Genomic DNA, 16,621 nt, shown 5'->3' with positions numbered 1-16,621 from the left:
GTGTCAATTAGTCACAATTGAAGTGAAATAGCTTTTGGGATGAAACAGTTCACTGTGGTGGAAACAGATCACATTATTCTGCTTCATAAAAAGGTTTTTATCTCATTTCTGTCATTTGGCTCAGTATCATATTCACAGCTCACTTCACCACATTCTTCACAGTGAGAGTAACAATGCATTAAGTCTTCTCTCACGACTATAATCTGTGTGATCTTTGTAATACTAAGGAAACCAAAGTGTTATTTTCATTTTCACGCAGCCCATATGGTAACAATGTTGACGTATACAACAATGCTGACCCTGATACATCACGTGTAGCAGAAACATCATCACACAGCTGAGCTCTACTTTCTAACACACAGTAAATCAACTTCTTTAGCTACTTTATCTTGAATTACATGCGGTATCAAGCCTAAATACTTTTTCTGTGTACCGACCAAAACGTGTCTGTACTATCGAGTATGAAAAAAGCGCCGAGCATCATAAGTTAGCACTGAATGCTTGGTCAGATTACTAATTTGGTCATGACACACATTTCCTGATCTGAAGTTACTTAACACTGATGCACTGAGCAGTTGTTCAAGACAAATGTCATTATATTTATGAGGGAAATTATTTATTATTTGATTTTTTGCTTTAGAGCAGCACTCAAGAAAGACATCAGAAAATGTTCATTACAGTTTTTACGTTATTCATCTAAAGTGTTTGTCCTGACCACCTCAATGTGACATTAGACTACCTGAAATAACACAGACTGTAATACGTGGTTTGTGAAGTCCACTAGAGTCCATTAGAGTCTGTCTTATCAGCTTCATCTACACTTTTATGGTCTTCTGGCACCTTCAGTATTTCCAACCCGGATCAAAACCAGTAATCAATATTTCTCTGTGTTTACAGAGGTCATGATTCAGACATTATTCATGTGTAGCTTAAAGATTAACCTCTTTCCTCCGTTTGTTTCTGAATGAAATAAAGGAGATTAAGTTTTGGTTGTATTCCTAAATGAAAGCCAACTGCTTTATGGTTAATACAACAATGCAGTCTTTAGAAAATACTTAAGATAATCTACTATTTTTAAGGCTGACAACGTTTTGCATTCAAAAACTATACATACCTGCACACTGTAATTTCTCCCTGGTTAAATCCCCAAAAAGACAACTTATTTCTTTCAGTTCTTCATTTCTGATCTTGAAGGTGAAATGCTGAATATGAGGAAAAAGAGGGTTTTTTTCTCTCTTTAACTTCCCCCTCTGCTCACTGCCGTTTTTTTACACAGCGGAAGGGTTTTATCTTTGCCAGAGACAGGTAACGCCTTCAGTACATGAACAAACTTTGGCCTCAGCGTCAATGATCGATAAGGAGAACAGAATGGATGACAAGCTGGTATTCAGTCGTACTAACAGCTAATTCAATGTCTCTAAACAGAACAAAAAGATCCCGTTTAAAAAAAGGGGAGTTGACTGCTTATCAGAAAAGCATAACAAGCCAAAAGACCTGCACAACAAAGCCTGATATGTCCTCATAATCCACTGAACCAGTTCAAACAGTTCAACAGTGCAATTTTGAATCCAGATTGGAGGAATTATTACAGTTTAACTTTCAAAAGTGTGTCTGCTTAGTCTGAAGATACAAAAACAACCTTCCCAGACAACTACCTGCTTCTACAGGATAAGTCACTGACTTGTACCACAACATGACCATGACCACAACTGTGATAACCCTTATCACGCATATTTCTGTGCATCAGTGCCTCGGTGCTCCATGTCTCCCCATGTCCTATGAACATTCCTCCACATAGAAGAGACTGTTCTGCTTCTAGTTTAATGTTTAAACTGTTGTGTCATATCAGCATATCTATTTTTGCCGAGTCGATACTGATTCTGAAAATCTGAATAAACTTCCTTCTACAGCAGCTAATAAGACTCCATGTGACCAAACTAGCAGGTAAGCAACGTCGACATCTAGTCACTAAATGTAAGACAAACTAATATCTGAGCATTGAAAATGTAATCTTGGAAACACACGGTGAAAACTTATGAAACAGCACTGCATGACACAAAGCGAGCTAAGCCTACCTGTATGTCTATGGATACAGCAAACATAGCTGAAAACCTGATTTGCATGAGTTATTGCAGGCTCACCATCACTTAAACCACACTTTACAACCCTGCTGCCGCTGAACTGTAGGATCCATTCATACCAAGAATAATGATGCTTTACTGGACTTCCTTGTCATTTTTTAAGATCTGAAGTCTAAAATAGGCAACATGAACATCTGCTTAGTGGCTACGCTCCTCCCTGACAGGATAAAAACATGAGGCCGGTATAACAACACCGTGACCGAGGGTTACGGGGACTGAGACTGGCATCAACATTATTACTGATGCAATAAGCTGGCAGGTTTGACACTGATATACCATTAAAAAGACAACAAAATACATGTGCTTCCTGCTGTTTCCTTAAATAAAGCTCACCTCTCTATAGTCGTGTATTTTGAACAGAAGATGTCACGGTTCATTTCTGTATCCAACTTGAAGCTAATGAAATTCATTAATACTGTGAAAGGTCAATCTTGAGATTCTCTTACATTTCTTAGAATGGCAGCCTGTCTTAGTTGTAAAGTATTTTTTATTGGCTACAATTCACCACTTCTCTAAGTGAGAACCCCTCAGTATCAAGCCTGAGCTGATCTGACTGTGTTACAGCGAACTTAAACCTAATTTCATAACATTCTTCTTCCATCGATGAGCCAAAACCAAGCCGGGAGTCACCAGACATTTCTAATTTTGTATTAAGCAACAGGATTCATCATGTTGCCAACGATTTCTGAAATTCTTGAAGTCAAGACAAAACTGAATAAAACTTCTGGCTCACGTATTATATTCCTCTTAATTTACAGCCTATTAAAAGCAGACACGGTTTTAATATCACCGTGCAAGAGTGAAAAGAGGCGATTCATTCACATCATTAAAATAATCCTTTTGATTATGTGGCGACGCTCGGGAGAGAGTATGACAACTACTGGTTGAACTACTATCCTCCGGGTGTATTTGGCCTTTCTAAGATCTGAAACAGATTCTGAAGCACAGTTGAGGAGGCACACTCCACCTCTATAATTAGGTCTGCATGTTTGGAAAAGAACAGGAACTGAGAGTGCAATATCTGGGAATGCAGCTAAAACGTTAAGCTCAATCAATTTGATGAATGTTTTGTCTTGATTATTAACATGAATTATTCCTCTTATGATTTGTGGAACCAATTTTCTCATGACAGCATCAACAAGTACAATATTTGAACAGACTAAAACCTGTTTTGCACTGAAATGCAGTTTCAATCAATCTTTTTATTTTATTTTATGGTGATCTTCTGTTTTTAATCAACTCACTTTTCTATTCCATAATTCTACAAATAAATGTAATAAATTCCTGCACTCCCTCTCTCTCTCTCTCTCTCTCTCTCACACACACACACACTAGCACAGAGCTCTCTGATTGGCTGCAACAGGTTCTCAGATCATATCGCTCGCTCTGTCTCAGACGCCCGTGAGCCGTTACGTAACCATGACAGACATGGCACCATACACACACACACACACACACACACCACAGAAGGTACTAATGCATACATGGACTCTCGCTTATCTCAAATAACTAACCTAAGGCTCTGCTCTTCACAAGTATGTGAATGTCGGAGGTGCAGAGATGAAGTTTTGGACATAAACTACTGTTTTTGCCTCGAGGTTTCCTGCATATAATTAATTTATCACAAAGTATAACCTGACCTCTTTTACAAAGTTCATCTACTGGCTGTTCTAGCCTCACTTTTGGAATAATTTTAGGATTTAAACTTGACTTTTGGATGACTTGAACATTTTTAAAAAATTAAAACTTTGGTTAAGATTTATTTCCATCAGAGCACTACTGATACTCATTTGACAAAGATACAAATCTATAAAAAGTATCCTGTAAAACAGGATCATAGACATTGGGGAGAGATAACAGTCTAAAAACACTCATCATACATACATTTTTTTAAAAAAGGATGTTTTATGCTTATTATTCAATATAACTGATAGCTGACAATGATATGATGAGAAACACCGCAGACCGATGTAAAGGCTACAGCACATAAACATAAAGTTAGTATAATTGTTTTTAAACAAGTGTTGACCTACTTTCTTTTATGACTTTATTAGACTGTGACAATGGCGAGATGACAGGAAATGAGGGAAAGAGAGATATTCGATTAAGGACTGGATTGAAACCAGGGACATCGTGGTTCATGTTTGTCGTCTTAACCCCCGGGCCATACTTTTTGTAAACAGTGTATCTTGTTAGTCCACACCAGAGTATGTCTGTTCTAACTACTGATTAGGTCATTAGCATTAAAAATAAATAATCTAACAGCTTTTACAAGATCACAACACAAGTCGTGTTTTAACCAGTTGTGTTGTGTTATCAAGTCTCCCTAATAAAAAGCACAGCGGACGAGAAGTTCACTCATCACAGAGTTCAACTTCCACGTGTGAACATTACAGATTCTGTTGACACAGGGTCATTTATTTAGAATAATAAGATTGATAATACCACAGTAGTTATTAACTATTAACCACTTGTACAACATCACAGTATCTGTAAAAGCAATTTAATGTTCCTGTTGGTCCAGATAATGAGATGATTGCATCAGCATGTTAGTATTCCACATTATTACGGCCTCCGATCTACCAAGTACTACAGACCCCTCGTAGGCCTCACCTATTCATTTTCCTTAAACAAACAGGTGTTACCAAAGCTTGTTACCGTGGCAACCCCACTGTCAACATTTTCAATGGCAGATAATCTCATTGCCAATCAGTCAAAACCTTAAAGACAAACCTACCGATCTTCCATTCATAAGTCCGGTGTACAGCTACTAGCCTAGCGACGTCTCTCTGTGCGGTCCTCCGAGGGCTGATAAAAACATCCAAAGCCGCAGGGACAAAGAGCGAGCGAGGGACAGAGACGGGCAGAGAGAGAGACAAAGGGAAAGAAATTTAGAGACGAGAGCTGTTGCCAAGCAGGATGGAGCCCAGTACTGAGCAATGATACAGCACATACACACACACACACACACACCTCTTTCTTTCTTTGCGCACACCTACCTCAATAGGTGACACACCTCTACAGCCCTTGAAACACGAACCACCAGTTAAATTCACACACACACACACACTAAAACACACAATAAGATGAGCGCTGATAGAGAGGGATCCGTGAAATAGACCGGATCAACCTTTATTGTTACCAACAACAAAATTTTTTGAGTAAAGTGGGACCGCGTAATGAGTAAAAAGGGCAACAATTCAAATTGCCTGAAACTAATGTGGGACTGGTGGAGGTCAGTAACTCACTTCTGTCTCATTAGAAGCCTGCCTGACCAGACCAGCGGCTTCCCAGAACGGACAATCGATTGTGACTACTTCCCAGACATGAGGCTTGCCCTTTCTGGTGTACTTTCAGTCTCCCATGCCGCCGCTGCTTGTCTCCTTTCAAACATTCAAAACGTCACACAATCCTCGTGCAACAGTAAATTACAAAGAACAACACAACTCGTGGCAGCTGTCACGTTGTGAGCAGAAATCGTGTCGCGGACAAAGCAGCCTCTTTTTAATCATTTAACAGTCTGTCAAATCTGTTCTGTAGATATGGTGTAAAACACGACCGGCGAACAGCAGTGCGGTTTGAAAAAGGCCGAATGACTGTCATCACAGACACAAGCTGCTATCAAATGATGTACTTAAAGCCTGCAGCGTTATATAACTGTCACAACCCAAAAACGCTGCACTGCTCTCATTAACCGAGATCTTTGCACTTTGATTCTGATATCACCACTTGGTGCACAAACCACACAAGATATTAATAATTCAGGCAGCTTAGCATGTTTTTCCTTCCACGTCGTTACAGAGGCACATTCGATTATGTCCTACCGAGCAAATGCTTTAGGCTGTAGCTAGAAGATGAAGGGAATGGATTTGGTCTGCGAGGATCTGTTGGAAGTAAGAGGCACAGCACGGCCGCTGAGTCATAGTCCGACACAGTGCAGCTCTTTGCTGCTGTCTGTGCGCTAATTTGTGCAGGGAGGAAAATTACCAGAAGTTGACTTTGGAGGACAACACTTCTGGGAAGACGTGTGTTATGGGTACAGGAGTGTGCTCTGCAGAGACAGTTGTGGGTGAACTGAAGCCAAAACAGCGTCCAAGTAATCAGTGTCTTGTTCCTGTGCACTATAAATGTAGAAAAGCTGAGTAATACTACTCAAATCATGATTTATAGATATTTAGATATTAGTATTCTTGATATTTGCAGCCATAATTACATTGGATTGGCTGAACCAAGACAGCTTTAACAATCAAATTAGAGAAGAATGAAGCAGACTTATTAAACCTTAAAGTGTTTAAATCTGTTTTTGGTTCTTTATTGTTTCAAACTCTCAGCTGTATTAAAAGAAAATACTGTTCAGTGAGCATCTGTCAGCCTTTCAGATCTCTCAGACTCCCCCACTTCAAAGGCACCCTGTTAGATTGTGTCGATGACCCACTGACATTTAAATGAAAGGAAATATTAGCACAAACTTGTCCTGGCTTTTCTCATATGGACCAGTTGCAGCTGGACTAAATTACACTATTTTACAATGAGATGAAAATCTAATGCAGAAAAAAATAACATTTAAAAAGGTAGTAAAAGGAAACATCAAAAAATGAAACAAGCTTTGTAGTCGTTTTACGTCCCAGACTCCCTGTTTTCATCTCAACAACCCAGAAAAACATCATGACATGGCAAGAAAAACCATAAAAAGCAGGAAACCGGTTTGTATTGTGTCACAGCAATTTATTAAGTACACTTCAGCTCTATTTATTTTTTATGAGCTGCTCATTTAAAACATAATCTAGTACTGTATATCATCTGTAGTAGGAATCAGCGCTGCCTGAGGGTAGGGAAATGGAAGTACATATCACAAGATCATAACCAGGGGAGGGTTTAAATGTCAATAGCCCACAAACGACTTTTTATTAAAGTGCGACCGCCAGTATGACATCAAATTTACTCGACCTCAATCACAAGACAGACCTTGTTAGAGTACATCCACTGACTGGAGCGATTTCATAAAAAGTAAGTGCTAACGTCAACATCTGTCCTGGTCTGCAGAGGGAAGACTTGCACCACCAGCTACATTAACGACTGCTCAGCAGAATGGAAATAAAACTCAAGAGCCACAACAGCAACACTACGGTACCTAATCAGCTCAAATCACACACTGGTGCAGCAGAAAAGATGACAGATGAGGATGTGAGAGGAAACTATGAGAGGCAAGTGACGGTTCCAAAGATCACATCTTGTTTCTTTCAGTCTTATCTCTTCACACTGAAGCAAAAACCGTGCAGAGGGACAAATTGATGAGAATGATAAGGAAAAAAATAAAGAAACAAAAACATTTTTACCACCTTTTAGTAAAACGTGAAAGACAGTGAGAGACAGACTGCAACCTCTAGATTGCGTCACTCAGCCTTGGATGAGGACATCAACACAGGAAGTAAATCACAAAGGGGATAAACATCGTCCCACCCAAACACATACAAATCATTTTAAATGGATTTTTCTTACTCAAAGCAACTTCCAAGTGACAGACATACAAGGTTATCAACGATAACGACTTCAAGGTTTTCAGCAACCCGACAACAGAGGAAACCTTTCTGAAGTATTACTGCATAAACAAGACTAAGTCCAAACCTACAGTAGTGTATAACTGCACCGTGTACGGGTGTGGCCGATTTGTTACAGGGAGAGTCAGTGGTAGTGTCAATAATGTGAATTACTGGATATTAAATGTTCATCTGGAGGCTGCAGTGGAAATTATAAACTAAAGTTTTCACAGCATTGGGTGCAAATTCAAGAGGTTCATCTCCGCCCAGTTACTGCAGCTACAGCAAGCGCAACTGATAAAACAGCTACATGAGTCTCATGTTTTACCTGCAAGACTCATATTTAATTCTGTTGTTTATCGTTTGTGATGTGAGAGAAATAAAAATCTTGCATCCTGGTATCAGTTTCGTAATAAAATCCAAACGTACCGCGGAGCGTCTCTCCTGCCGGCTGCTGACAGCGCTGCCAGCCGGAGAGTCGATCACACTGGACGGCAGAGGAGGAGACGCAGAGATGCTGGTGCACGTCTGTTTAAACAGGAGTTTAACTGATTTCTCTGTATTTAACACCAGAGCTGAGAGTGTCAGAGCTCGGAGCAGGAAACAGTCGCTCTGCGCCACGCTGATCTCTGTTTCCATTAGTTATGTATTTAGGTCACTTAGAGACGAGACTATAAAAGTTTGCAGCCTGTTATGTTGTCACACATATCCAGGGGGATAATGTCAGTAAATGTGAGTAAAATACAGATTTTATCTCGTGTGAATGCGCCGCATGAAACTCAGATGAGTGGGAAGCGGTGGCGGCTGTTTCTTAACCACATGAGGTCTCCAGGTAATACTAGTCCCGTGCAAATAGGGTCATGTGTGGAAGCGCTGTAAACGCCCCCGACGACGTAATAGAAAACTGTTCATGCCAGTTCATTTTGAAAGAGCAACAGCAACTGGAGAAAATCTAGCACTCGGCCAGCCGAACGATGGTGTAACTTCATCACTAACTCACTCAGTCAGACAGTCAGTCATGAACAACCACATGCGCAGGGCTGGCCCCCCTGTTGTAGTAATAAATATGGTTGAAAAAATATTAGTCATGGAGGGAAAAAATAAACAAATGCAAACACAAACACGACCGCAAGAGTAGAACTACAGTAACGACAATAAGATGATTTCCAATTTTAGCACCTCAACTTCCACAATAATCACTTGATAACAAAGAACAAGATTTTGGAAGACTGTAAGCAAGTCAAGTCCTTTGTTGACAGATAAAAACAATATCTCGAGACCTGAGGAGTGTTTTCATAAAGGTGGCTCAGAAAAGCAGAGCTGATTGTGAAAAACCTTAAAATACCCAAATAAACAGAACCAGGATGAATCTGTTTCATAAACTCTGAGCTAATGTGAGCAGACTAAGTCTAGTCTGGTTTATTTCATGACTTCGAAACAAACACCAGAGACATCAAGTACTGATCACATTAATTCACAGCGAAGAAAACAGATATGTGGAGACGAAACTGTGACGTTTGCCGCCAGAAAGTGGCACACGAGGTTAGCGGTGAGTTGTCGATCTGGCAGTAAATGTACAGTACAGACAACAGTGTGTCAGTTAATAAATGCTGCAGCTTCTCAAGACAAAGAAAAACTAATGTCTCTAAACAGAAAAAGCAGAAATGTTTGGCTGCTGAGTCTCTCCCACGTTTCACTCAGCGCATCAACCCCCAACCGAGGAGCAACACTGATGTCAAGATATATTTGACATGAATTGCAAACTGTCTCGTGTTCATAGTGAGTGCAACATTTAAGAAAGGGGAACCTTCAAGGAGGAACTCTGAGGTGTTTTGGTTTGGCAGATTGATTGTAACACTGCTGAGGCTAGTCTGCCTCTGAGAATCCAAGGTAACTTAGGTCAGACTTATTCAAACCTCCTTTATGAATTTCCTGAAAAAAAGCCTTTCTGAAATAAGTCTAGTTCAACTGGAAATCTTCTTCTTTGAAACACCCCTCTGGTTTTCCAGATTACACTAAAGCCAGTCCAAGATTCAGCATTTTTGCAAAAGGTATCTCAAACTTAATCCCCTTGCAGAGGTCAATCCTAAAGAGTTCACCGAGTTCCTTTGTGTCTCTGCTTCTGACAGAAGTGATGAGTCTGTCCTCTTCATGTTCCTCCTCCTAGAACTCGTTTACTCGTGTAAACCCTCCGAGAATAAAACACACCGTCTCATTCAGAGGAAGACGCTGAGCACAGAGTCTCACGCACACACACGAGCTGCCATTCAGTGCGGTGTGAGTCAGCACGTTCCAGCAATACCTGCTAGAGGTAAAACCTGCTAGGATCATTCCTGCTGTCACACAGGTCTATAGATAGAAAGCCCTCTTAATATCTTGGATCGAAACTTATTTAACGTATCCACCCTTAATACAAACAAACACTGTGACACTGCTAATTAAATGCATATAAAACACACGCAGAAAGGCTGGTTTTGTGATCAATACTGTTCGCAACTATGTTGGCGTGTGACTGGTTCGGCTGGATATTTGCTTCTTGTCGAGGTGTGCTGATAGTCCTCCCAAAGAGGATTACTAAATATTTAGGTCTAGAATTTAACCTTTTGATTGTTTTAGCACTTCCGCAACAACAGAAGGATGTCATTATCAAGACGTGACACATTTTCATTTTATAAGCTATTTCGCAATCTACAATGACAAACTGTCTTTACATTCTTTCAGTCAGTTTGCGCAACAGTTTAACGCAGTTGTGTTCCCCATCGACAGATACTATAGGAACAGGAAACATGGAGAAACACAAAGCAAAACTAAAAACAAGAAGCAAACCAAGCTGACCAATCGTACTTCTTCCAGTCTGCACATGGTCCCCCTAAAGCCTTCAGACAGGCAATATTTATCTGTAGATTGAGTCAATAGTAAAGTTTCATGTACAAAACAAAAGCAGGGCTGCATCTATATTGGGTTTAAAAATTACCTCATACCTTACACCAAACATATCTTTAACAAATTGATCATTTCAGTTTATAGTTTTAAATTAGCAGAGTACTTCTTGGGATAATTAGAGAGCTGTAATTAAGTACTTGAAGAAACAAAGACAATAAAGAGCTGGTTATCCAGTCTGACAAATACCAGCAGGAAAAATTATAATAGATCAATATCTTTATTATTTTTCACCAATATTGTCCAATAATGAGAGTATGTTGATTTTATGGTGCATCTGCAAGCAGGCTTGTTCTCAGTTTGTCCCCACTGACCAACATGCACTCCCTAAGACCACGAGCCAATCAAAGCAAAGCAGACCAGGACAATGGCTCTCTATCAGACAGGCTCCTGATTGGATACTTGTTTCCCTGCAGCACGCTCTATCATAAATTATACACACAGTATTGTTTCTCTGTTGCTTGGATGGTTGCCTAGACTAGCGTTAGCTCAAACTTTGCCTTGTTCCCATGTGGCAACACACTGCAGATATAAGACGCACAAAAAGGAAAGATCAATTTTACGGTGTGAGCAGCGCCTTTATGGTAAATGCTTCACACAGTAACTGATTGTAGAGACACTATGGGGTTGAACAGGCAGCAAGACACGCTTTAAAAGGGAAATATACAGCGGTTTCCATATTCAAAAAACTACAACTCGGGTGAAAGACTTACTAATTTGTGTTTCTAATGGTGTTACTTTTCCTTTCATGTGCGTTCGTCTGGGCATCACTGCAACATTCCTCTCAGCTGTGTTGAAACTTGGCTTTTATGACACGCCTTGCAAAAGTTCTTTCCTGTTCCCTTAAATTTGACTGGAGAACTCAACAATACGTATTGCCTAATTGAAACTTTCACTTAAGGTGGTGAAAGAATGAATACTTCTCCAGATTTCACAGCCTCGCTCTGCTGTTTTGCAGGGAGGAAGACTGGTACCTCCACTGGTACATCGGTGTGATGCTCCCCTTTCAAATGGAGACCATCACTATAGCAACTAACTAAGGGGGTAATTAAGGCACCTTGGGGAGGAAGACACACAACAAAATGACAACAGCTGTAATTCCACAGAGACTGTCTGGTATCTCATGTAATGTAGCAATAAAATCAGCAGGTGTCTGCCTGCAGAGTGGAAACCTCATGATTTCACACCTCATCAATAAAAAAAAAAGTGAACTTTCTCTAAGACCAGAACAAATTTAAAATCCATCCCAATATCTTTAAATGTTGTTCAAATTATGTTTTATATTATACATTAAATACTTTTTATTAGGTGATAAAATCTATATTTTTGAAGTAGAATAACACACCGCACACATTTTCATTCGTACTATCTAGGGCTGCAACAAAATCTTTTTTTTTTAGATTTTTAAATTAATCAATACATCCTTTAGCCTCTAAATTGAAAAAATAATGATAATTTACAAAAACAACCAAAGGTTAGCAAAATTTAGTTTGTCTTACCTGCAATCAAAAGTAACAAAATATTCAAATTTCTCAGAGAAAATATTCCTCCTATTTAGATGCTATAACAAGTAAATGTTTTTCATTCAAATCATCAATCGCTTATGAAAATTGTCACTAATTATGTTTCAACCAGTCAACTGTCTCAATAACTAATTGTTTTGGTACAAGTGAAACTGTGTTTTGGTTTATATATGAAAAAATACAAAGAACCAAGTCTACAGGTCAACTTCAAGTGCAGCACTGTGCTGAGCCGAAACACTCATCATATTTTCAGTTCTGCGATTTTTGTTACTGATTTGTCAACATAAAATAAACATTAAATGTCCTGTTAAAGTGTCTCAATGTCTCAGTATCAGTTCTTTAATCATTCACCAAAGATTTATCTGCATTATTGTTATGTGTTATTGTAATGCACTGTTCTCAAATGCTAGTCAAAACAACAGGATGCTGGTATGTATCTAAACAGACTCTCAATCTTAGCATAAGCATTCCTTTTAAGGCATCATCATCATCGTCATCATTGAACTGACGCAGCAGGACAGTCTCTGCCTCTGAAGGGTCAGTCTATCAGGGAGAGCTGCTGTGTCACTGCAGACCTTGGTGTCAGTGACCTACAGTACACCAACCTTAAAAAAAACAGCTTTGTTTAGTCTTTCCTGAGAGTCAGATGTAGATGTAGACGTTGATGAGGCAGTGAGAAGACAAACAGGCAGGGGAACATTCCCACTATTAGCTGGGGGCAATTAACCGCGATAGGAGATGACTTTAACCGACACTTTACACAAGATAAGTGCTCCTGGCAGTGGCCCAGATGTTTCTATACACATCTCTCTTATAGATGAGCTGACGGTCAACCACTTTCATACCAGAAAGCTTAACGTACTAATCCTGCTGTAATACATTTTTAAAAGCCCGATGACTAACAATAGTCACTCATCTGTCGAGCTGTGTATGATTAATAACATCTTCATGGAGAACTTGGACACGTCCAACTCGCTACATAAGTGCCAAAGAAGACCCATCCCAAATGCTGTGCTACCGTAAACTCTGTTTGCTTGCTAACATTAGCACATACAGTCTAGCAATTGCTCTAGCTTCCCAATTTTAAACTTAATTAACCTTGGCCAACAATTTCAGATGAGAGCAAGGTACTTAAATGAGGATTACTGCTTGTCTCTAATAACACACACCAAGCTGACAGCCTGAACTCTGGCAGGACCTCAGGAAGCTTTTTGACAGCTAGCATTAACATTAGCGGGCGGGCTAAAAAAAAAAAAGAAGGTGGCTAACTATGCTAGTTAGCCACCTTTCTTGTACACAAAAGACAAAGCAATATTTGCAACCGTAAAAACAAAGACAAAAACATAGGCAGAGCAGTACAATGTCTGGAAAAGTCCCGTCTTACCTCGGCGTAGTGTGCAGGGTGAAAGCTTTAGTCCAGAGAGATGAACAGGAATTTAGTGTGTAGCCTCGGTTTGACACAGAGACGGATGTCGCTGGCAGTGGGGGCGGGGCTAAAGGATGATAGACATGGTCCGAAGCCAATGGAGGGTAGAAAGAATAGAACAGAGAGTACTAACAACAAATCAGATTGGGGGCAAATTATGAGGAAATATGCAATAATACTTGTGTTTGACATGTTTTGCTTTCTTGTTTGTTATAGTTGTTGTTGTTGTTGTCGTTCTTCTTATTATTACTATTATTATTATTATTATTAGTTGTAGTAGTAGTAGTAAAGTAGCAAGTTACTGAACCAAAAATATAGATTCATATTAATTTATTATATATTTAATTTCTAAAGTAAATGTAAATACATACAAGCCTGGATTCATGAGTATGATCACATAACTCAGTTAGGGTTAATTTATCTCAACAGTATTTTGAAAACTGCTTTAGTTTATATATGTGAAAAAAAAACACAGAATCAAGTCTGCAGTTCAACTTAAAGTGCAGCGCTGTGCCGAGCTGAAACATTCATCATAGTTTCAGTCTGGCAACATTTACCAATTAGTCTAATGTCCTATTAAAGTGCCTCGATACCTCAATATCAGTTTCTTTATCAATAGAGCCAATCAGGTGCAATGCCCAGAGTGACTGATCAATAACAATACAAGTCAGAAGGTAGACAAGAATGGATCAGGGAGTGTTACAAGTCAGATTAGGACAACATAAAGTCAGGTGGGTTATGTAACTCAGGTAGCCACTAAACACCACACCCCGATGGTTTCATATTCATCTCCTGATTATCTCTTTAAGTAGATTAACTGAACATGATGAGAATGACTGGAATTCATGTCTTTGCACTGCATAGCTTTGTGAATGTTTCATGTCAGCAGTTGACAGTGACATTGGTAATTTGCACAGCTGTTAACTTTGTCACAGAAAAAGTTATATTCTTCATCCTCACTGCAGCTCCTGTAGCATAACATTTGGCCTTTGAATACCTGGTGTTCATTTCAAGCCCTGTTTATGAGACATCACCTAGCCAGAGTTTATTATCTGTTTCATCAATAATGTAGCTTGTCAGTCATTGATATGTTTGATGCAGCTGGCTACCGCTTTACAGAGCAACACAGGCATGACGACAAATTAGGCACGTGGTCTACACATTGGCAATATCTCAAATACACTCCCGGTCTGTCTTTGTCCTTGTGTCTGTAAGTTACTAAATTACTTTTTGTTGTGTTCATTAATCATTTCTGTATGAATAAATCTCCCTTTTGTTCCTTTCATCTTTTCATATATAAATTGTGATTCAGCTTTTATCAAATTTAATAAAGCTTTTTGATTTGTTGTTCTAAACACTCGCTGGCAGCTTGTACAGTAGCTCTTTAAAAGAATGGATGCATTTCTGGTTTATTTATGTGCAGAAAAAAAAGAGTAACTGGGTAATTTATCATGAGCAATAGTCCCAGACTGATTTATTAATAGATATCTCAACTAAGCGCAATGAGGATTTAGCATTAAAGGTGGAGACAATATAAGAAAGAATTCTCATAGAGCACCAATTTTAACTTTTTCCTGCCATTAACTGTACAGTTAAAACACAACTCTAACACATGACTGCACACAGAAAACTGTAATCTTCAGTAATGATTTGCTGTTTTTGTAGGCGGCATCAGACAGACCAGCAGTGTATTTCTTTTCCCACCGTTACATAATAACCATGATGGTGTGATGAGAAGAAAAGAAAAGAGAACAGAGGATAGGATGAGAAAAAAACTTTAGAGGAGGAGGGGAACAGGCGGAGAACAGCGGAGCAGAAGAGAAAATGGTCTCCATTCAGACTCACAGTGGGACACAGAGTCCTGCTTTTTCACAACAACACACAAAGGCATAGTCATATACTGTTCATGCATATGCTCACATAAGCATGCGTAATACACAAACATGCACACAAGGAATGTGTTAGTGGTGCTGTACACTTGCAAAATATTCCAACCAGGCTCAACAGAGTCAACATAATTACTGCCATTGTCTACACACACTGCCTAGTCAGTCAGAAAAAAAGATGTAAATGACACGCATTCTCGTTTTAATGCTTGAAAGATCAATGAAAAGAATGAAACAATAAAAAACTACATACCTGATGACAGAAAAAATGGCATGAACAACATTTTTTATGGGGAAAACAGCTGGTTAAACAGTTTTTCAGCCTGTAAGCATCAGTCTTTGCACCAGAATCAGTGGAATGATTTTAATAGTTTACTTCCTGTTTGCTGTGCCAAATTGCCTTTCAACATAAAATCAGCTCTACCCAAGGAAATGCTTTGATCTTTATCATAAAAATGCACCAGAAAACAGAACTTGTGTTGTTGCTCCTCTGCTGTCGGGCCTGTAATGCAGGTTCCACTGCTCACCACTAGATGGAGGTAAGAGATAGATTAACTGTACACCTGCGTGGTGGTCTGTTGACCACAGTCCCTAAACAATGTGGAAGTGAATCTGAATAACAGATATTTGTTAATGTCCTCTTATGGCTAAATATACATGTAGTGCTTTCTCATATAAACACACACTAAACACTTTAAAGAGCCTTTTGGTGAAAGGAATGAACAGTTAAACACACACACGCTAATAAAACATAATAGAATATAACTAAAAGCATGTTTACAGTATGAAATCGTAAAACCATAATGGAAATATAATTCATACTTGAAGTATATCAAATATGAGGGAAGTTTCCAGAACTTCCAACACTCTATGATGTGTAAATGTACATCATATTTACATATTTACAGATTGAGAGTTATAAAAGCTCTTCAATGAAATATTTACTTATTAGGCCTACTAATGTTTTATTAATGCTGATAATAATAATGTCGATTTTGTCAAGATAATTAAAACAATGGTACAAGAGGACAGGAACATAAGTGAGACTCATTGTGTGAGACAAATACATTTTTCTGATGTTTTTTAATGTGTTGAACCCATCTGGAAAATACTGTAAATGTAGGTCTTTAATACAAAGCCATTCAATGATGCTCCTTTCCCAGCAAAG

At 39.0% G+C, this 16,621-nt stretch overlaps 1 protein-coding gene across 2 annotated transcripts in view; it reads right to left on the bottom strand.

Annotated features, from left to right (window-relative positions):
* Positions 1-13,640, bottom strand: part of LOC137184191 (oxysterol-binding protein-related protein 2-like) — a 29,343-nt gene extending 15,703 nt beyond the window's left edge. The window contains exon 1 of one of the 2 annotated variants that reach the window (XM_067591636.1): positions 13,526-13,640. The gene's annotated coding sequence lies outside the window, so the exon portion shown is untranslated. Of the gene's footprint in view, positions 1-1,114; positions 1,240-13,525 lie in introns of those variants that run through there. The other variant, XM_067591637.1, reaches the window with a different exon arrangement.
* Positions 13,641-16,621: the final 2,981 nt, after the last annotated feature.

This window comes from Thunnus thynnus, chromosome 6, assembly GCF_963924715.1.
Source record: "Thunnus thynnus chromosome 6, fThuThy2.1, whole genome shotgun sequence".
Classification (NCBI taxonomy): domain Eukaryota; kingdom Metazoa; phylum Chordata; class Actinopteri; order Scombriformes; family Scombridae; genus Thunnus; species Thunnus thynnus.
Note: the sequence above shows the minus strand (reverse complement) of the source record. Positions and strands in the feature narration are given on the sequence as shown.